The sequence below is a fragment of the Chiloscyllium plagiosum genome, chromosome 12 (assembly GCF_004010195.1).
Source record: "Chiloscyllium plagiosum isolate BGI_BamShark_2017 chromosome 12, ASM401019v2, whole genome shotgun sequence".
NCBI classification, from domain to species: Eukaryota; Metazoa; Chordata; class Chondrichthyes; order Orectolobiformes; family Hemiscylliidae; genus Chiloscyllium; species Chiloscyllium plagiosum.
The window spans coordinates 54,864,467-54,871,518 of record NC_057721.1 but is presented as its reverse complement, the minus strand read 5'-3'; the positions used below and the strand labels follow the sequence as shown (position 1 = coordinate 54,871,518).

The 7,052-nt window shown below is 42.1% G+C and overlaps 1 pseudogene; it reads left to right on the top strand.

The window, feature by feature from the left end:
* The window catches only part of LOC122555522, a 43,341-nt pseudogene extending 36,998 nt beyond the window's left edge, over positions 1-6,343 (top strand).
* Positions 6,344-7,052: the final 709 nt, after the last annotated feature.

The window sequence follows — 7,052 nt, the reverse complement described above, 5'->3', positions numbered from 1 at the left end:
CCTTTCACATACCTAAAAAAGCTTTTACTATCCTCCTTTATATTTTTGGCCAGTTTACCTTCGTACCTCATTTTTTCTCTGCGTATTTCCTTCTTAGTAATCCTCTGTTGTTCTTTAAAAGCTTCCCAACCCTCTGTTTTCCCTCTCATCTTTGCTATGTTATACTTTTTCTCTTTTGACTTTATATGTTTCTTAACTTCCCTCATCAGCCATGGCCACCCCTGCCTCCTCATAGGATCTTTCTTCCTGTTTGGAATGAACTGATCTTGCATCTTCTGCATTATACCCAGAAATATCTGCCATTGTTCCTCCACTGTCATCCCTGCTAAGCTATTGCACCATTGAACTTTGGCCAAACTTCACATCCAAACTATTTAAGGTGGTAATGGATAACTTGGGAATAAAGCAATTCAAATCAACAATGCACCATCTGAAATCGCAGGGAGTTCGAGAAAGATGGCATCAAACATTAAAGACAATGTTGAAGGCTTGTGGTCAGGATAATTCAGATGATTGGGATAAAGGAATTCCATTTGTACTTTTTGTGATCAGAGATGTGTCAAATTTTAGACAATGATTAAATACAGCTGGAGAGTCGGCTGGACAGCATTTAAAAGTAGCACAGCATACATGAAACAGGAAACGGATATGAAATCACAAATTCACAATTTTGCAATTGGGAATAAGGTATTGGTGTTACTTCCAGTAACAGGTGAATCTTTAAAAGCAAGGTTCAGTGGACCTTATCAAATTGAGAAGAAATTGATTGTAGTGAACTACTTGATAAGAACTCCAGACAGGAAGGAATCTCACAAAGTGTGTCATGTGAATACGCTCAAAGGGTATTTTGATAGGGAAGGAAAGCAAGAGGAGAAGGTGTTAATGATTACAGCACAGGAGGAAGAACCAAGTTCAGAGGATTCTGAATTGGATATTCCACAAATTAAATTGGACAATGAGAAGTTGTCAAAAACTGGGATAAATTTTTGAGTTACCTTCCACAAGAAAATCAAAATGACCCGAAAGACTTGCAACTATCAGATGGGGGGGATATGTGGAGATAAACTGGGAAGTATGAACCTAATTGTGCATGATGTAGAGAAAGGAGATGCTGTTCCAATTAACAAACACTCTTATAGGCATAACCCTCTAAAGTTGGCACAGGTTCAGAAGGAAATAGAGCGCATGCTCCAAGATGGCATAATCAAAGTGAGCTACAGTGACTGGAGCTCACGCATAGCCATGGTGCCAAAGCCAAATGGTACCCAAATGTTATGTGTGGACTATCACAAAGTCAACACTGTTACAAAGACTGATGCATATCCAATTCTGTGGTTGGAGAACTGTGTTGAAAAAGTGGGACAAGCAACTTACATTTCTCAGTTGGGCTTGCTCAGAGGTTACTGTTAAGTACCTCTGTCAGCGAGAGCAAAGGCAATTTCGGCTTTCATAACAGCAAATGGACTGTATCAGTTCAAAGTCATGCCATTTGGTATGAAAAATGCTCCAGCCACATTTCAGAGACTGACTAATTACGTCATTGCTGGATTACCCAATTGTGTGGTGTATATTGATGACCTGGTGACTTTTAGGCACTCATGGAAGGAATATTTACATCATTTATCAGACTTGCTCAATCGACTTTGGAAGACAGGCTTGGTGGTAAGCCTAACTAAAAGTGAATTTGCCAAAGCCCAAGTCACCTTCCTGGGCCATGTTATTGGATATGGACAAATGGCCCCATGGGATGTGAAAATGAAAGTAATTGGGGAATTTCCCACACCATCGATAAAAGATGCAGAACTACAGTTCTTAGGATTGAATGTATTTTACCGAAGGTTTGTGCCAAACTATAGCAGTGTGGCTGCTCCACTCACCAAATTGTTATAAAAGAGCAAGGAGTTTCAGTGGACAACAATCTGTCAAAAGGCATTTGACAGTCTAAACACTGTGTTAACCACTGTCCCAGTATTAGCCACACCGGATTACACAAGCCTTTTCAAGGTGGTTGTGGGTGTCGGTGCGGTGCTCCTGCAAGAAGATGATGAAGGGATAGAAAGACCCATTGGGTATTTTTCTAGGAAGTTGAACATTCATCAACAGAAATATTCAACGTTGGAGAAACAGACTTTAAGCTTGGTGTTGGCATTACATCATTTCAGTGTTTATATTACCAGCAATGCATCTGAGACAATTGTATGGACTGATCGCAACCCATTGACATTGGTGGAAAAATTTAAGTACAAAAATGCCAGACTGTATAGATGGAGCTTGTTGTTGCAGCCATTTAATTTGACAATTGTGCATGTGGCAGGTCATGAAAACGTGATTATCGATACATTATCGAGACTCGAATGAGATTTGCCTTTGGTGGTGGGTGTACCACGGCCTGAATTTGCATGCTGTTGTACATGTTTCCATATTTCTCGTTAGTATAGTGTATATGTATGTTTAGACAACTAACCAGGGTTTGAAGAATTAAAAATGAAGCCATCTTTTGGTATTGATCATTCATTTTTGGTCAAGAGGGGAGGTGTCATAAAGCTAGTCCCTTTTTTCCTAAAAGCTATTGCTAGGCTCAAGGATACTTGATACGTCCTTGATATTTCTTAGAAGGGTAATAAACCAGGCCAGTCTCTGATCAGTCTGGTTTGGCACAAAGATGAAAAGGATTTTGAGAGGCCTTTTGTTTACATGTAAACAGCTGAGACTTCAGGCCAAAGTGGTCATGTTTTAAAAGTGACCTGTATAGGGGAGTGGTCAGCTCTCTATCTGAGCAGAGAAAGTGAGGGCTGCAGATGCTGGAGATCAGAGCTGAAAATGTGTTGCTGGAAAAGCGCAGCAGGTCATGCAGCATTCAAGGAACAGGAGAATCGACGTTTCGGGCATAAGCCCTTCTTCAGGAATGAGGAAAGTGTGTCCAGCAGGCTAAGATAAAAGGTAGGGAGGAGGGACTTGGGGGAAGGGTTTTGGAAATGCGATATATGGAGGGAGGTCAAGGTGAGGGTGATAGGCCGGAGTGGGGTGGGGGCGGAGAGGTCAGGAAGATGATTGCAGATTAGGAAGGCAGTGCTGAGTTCTAGGGATTTGACTGAGACAAGGTGGGGGGAGGGGAAGTGAGGAAACTGGAGAAATCTGAGTTCATCCCTTGTGGTTGGAGGGTTCCCAGGCAGAAGATGAGGCGCTCTTCCTCCAACCGTCGTGTTGCCATGGTCTGGCGATGGAGGAGTCCTTTAGTTCAGTCCTGAAGTGGTTGGGAGTTCAACTGTGAGCTGTGTGGAAACTTTCTCTCTCTCTTTCTGACCTTCAACTTCAACCTTTAAGCATGTGTTCCATGTATACTGGTTTTTAAAGGGAGTTTGGTTATTGGGACTGTTGTGTATATTCGGAACAACATAATTAAGTCTCGTTTGGATAGACTGAGTTCTGTAGGGGTTATTTATTCTGTTCTTTGTGTTTCATTGTGTAATTTTGTGAACAAATTGTTGTCTGTTTTAAAATCTAGTAGTCAACTTACCTATCTTACTCCAGGTAATTTTCATTGTACACTTGCCGAAACAAATTGCGAAGTTATGGTCTGGCTGCCTACTTAAGAATGTTTTGAGTGGTCTGGCCTAGTCCATCACACTACAAACACAGAGAGCGCTGAAGAAAGCCAAGGAACAGCAGCATCTGTGTAAAGAAACACAGTTAACATTTTGAGTCTGGGATGACTCTACTTCTGAAGAAAGAAATTATGTTGTTTTGGAACTGCAGTGTGATACTTGCAGAAATATAGATTTTTTTGTTCAATATGATCTCCCAGTGTAGGTAGAAATTTCCTCTGTGCAATTAGTAACTGATTAACTTAGTTGACTCTGAATAAATTCTGATTTAATGTCCCCAAATTAACAATGAAGTTCTCCCAGATGCTCTAACCTCTGTGAATCTGTAGTTAGTTTGTAATTTCTATTCAATCCCTCAGAATTGAATTGAATTGAATCTGAATCGAATTGAATTTATTGTTACGTGTACCGAGGCCCAGTGAAAAACTTTGCCTTGCCAGCAATACAGGCAGATCACAGAGTTACGTAACATAGATAGTAAATAATAGGTAAACAGCAGCAAAAACAAAAACACAGGTACAGGTGGATGTTAAGAGTTTGTGAGTCCATTCAGTATTCTAACAACAACAGGGTAGAAACTGTTACGAAATCGGCTAGTGTGTATGTTTTCCCCGATGGTAAAGGTTGCAGAAAAACATTGCCAGGATGGGATGGATCTTTAAGAATGTTGGCGGCCTTCCTTGACAGTGGGCCTGGTAGATGGATTCTATAGATGGGAGGTTGGCCTTTGTTATTGTCCGGGCTGAGTTCACCACTCTCTGTAACCATCTCCGATCTTGAATGGTACAGTTGCCATACCAGGTAGTGATACATTCAGACAGAATGCTCTTGATGATGCACTTATAAAAATTAGTAAGGGTGTTCGCTGCCATGCCAAATTTCCTCAGCTGCCTGAGGAAGAAGAGACGTTGTTGGGACTTTGTAACCAGTACGTCCACATGAAGAGTCCAAGAAATCTTGTTGTGGATGACCACTCCCAGGAGCTTGACACTCTCCACTCATTCCACCTCTGTGCTGTAGTAGGGTATGAGTAACATCCTGCCGAAAGTCAATAATGAGTCTCTTGGTTTTGATGGCATTGAGAGCTAGGTTGTTCTCAGTGCATCATTTTTCCAGGTCTTCCACCTCCCATATGTAGTCTGTTTCATCACCATCTGAGATTTGACCGCCTTTGGTGGTGCCAACAGCGAACTTGTAAATGGCATTAGTCACATCATTTGGCGACGCAGTCATGAGTATACAGTGAGCACAGTAGGGGGCTGAGTATGCACCCATGGGGGGCTCCAGTGTTGAGTGTTAGGGACGATGAAATATTGTCCTCAGTCTTCACTGATTGTGGCCTGGGGGTCAGGAAACCGAGGATCCAGTTGCAGAGAGTGGGGCTTAGTCCGAGATCAGAAAGTTTAGCAATAGGTCTTGAGGGGATAATAGTGTTAAAGGCTGAACTACAGTCAATGAGCAGGATTCTTACGTAGCTGTTCTTGGTGTCAAGATGTTCGGTGGAGGAGTGAAGGACAAATGATATGACATCTGACGTGGATCTGTTGGTCCAATAGGCAAATTGGAGTGGGTCAAGAGTAGTGGTGAGGCTGGAGTTGATTAATGTCATGACCAACCTTTCAAACACTTCATAACCACCAAAGTTAGATCCACTGGGCAGTAGTCATTGAGACATGCTGCATGAGCCTTGTTAGGCACAGGGATGATATTGGCCCTCTTGGAACAGGCAGGGGCAGTGGCCTGCTGCAGGGAGAGGTTGCAGATGTCCAGGAAGACCTCTGCCAGTTGATCTGCGCATGCACTGAGTGCACGGCCTGGTACTCTGTCTGGTCCCATCGCTTTCCTTGGATTCACATGAAGGAAAATTGATCTGACCTCTGGTGCAGTGACTGTTGGGATAGGCTCGCCAGGATTAGTTGGAATAGGTGGTACCTCTGCACCGAAATTCAGCTCAAAGAGAGAATAAAGAACTATTTCTTTACCAGGAAGATGAAAAAATCTGACACTGTTAACTTGTTACTATGAAGTTGTCAGAACACTGAAACAGGTCAGCAGTCTGGCTGTCTCTTCAATGCAGAATGGCACATGAGTTTAAGGGGAGCAAATGTAAATTGTCATACAATAGCTGAAATCAGTAGGGGGCAATGTTGTGGGTTAGAATGTAATGCAATTCTACTTTCTGTGTTTTAGGTCTGAAAACATCGGATCTTGGTAATCCTATCAAGATTGGTCCTCATCTTGCAGTGAACATGGAGAACAACATTGTGGTAGAATTTCTCCCTCATGGTCTTCCCATCCAATTCCCCACCTTTCCAAGACACCTGCGTTATGTTTCAAATGTACTGGATGAAATTAGAGGAGGAGAAAACACAGTTATAGCCATTACCTTAGTGGCCCATTTCACTCCTTTTCCTGTTGAAGTCTATATTCAAAGAATACAGAATGTCAGGCGGTCAAGTCTCCAGTTACTCGACAGGAGTCCGGATACACTGGTTGTAGTAAAGACGGCCAATGTCCGGGGAAACCCTCCACAGCTCGTTACCTATTACAGTGACTGGTACGCTTATCAGATTGATTTAGTGATGAGGAAGATGTTCACAGGCATCAACGTGGTATTTGTTGATGCCTGGGAGATGACCATAGCACATTACCTTCCTCACAATATACATCCCAGCAGAATTATTATAAAGAATGAAATAGACATGTTTCTTTCATATGTGTGCCCTTCTGTAAAATGATGAAATTTCGATGAAATCAGTTCTAAACAGGGTTTTTTTTTTATAATCATATGATTCAAAGTTTAAATAACACTTTCATTACCTTTGGGCTCTGTATTGCCACTGCTACTGGATATCACTATCTGACACTTGTCTAACAAATCTGGCCTGAAATGAATACCTGTGCACTTCACTCAAACTGATCAAACAAACACACATACCTTCTTACTCACACATACCCTCTCACATACGCACACACACAACTGTCACACACATTATCCTCTTGCACACAGACATACCCTCTCATATACACATACATAAACACAGCTACACATTTACACATGCTCTCTCTCACACAGACATACTATCTCTTTCACCCACACTCACACACATACATACATCCTGTCTCACGCAAACACTCTTATATGCCCTCTCTCACATAACCACATATTCTCACACATACACAAAAACTCATGCGTGCTCTCTCTCAGACACAGACTCTCTTTTGTACACATAAAGACACCCATCCTCTCCCATGTACACACATCCTCTCACACATACACAGACACTTACACACATTCTCTCATGCACATTTTTGCATCCACACACACCTCCTAGGATGCACACACACTGTCTGTCTCTCTCTCACACACGCATAAACATATTATCTCACATACACATATACACATCCCTCACATCCACACATACACATCCTGTTGCACACACACAT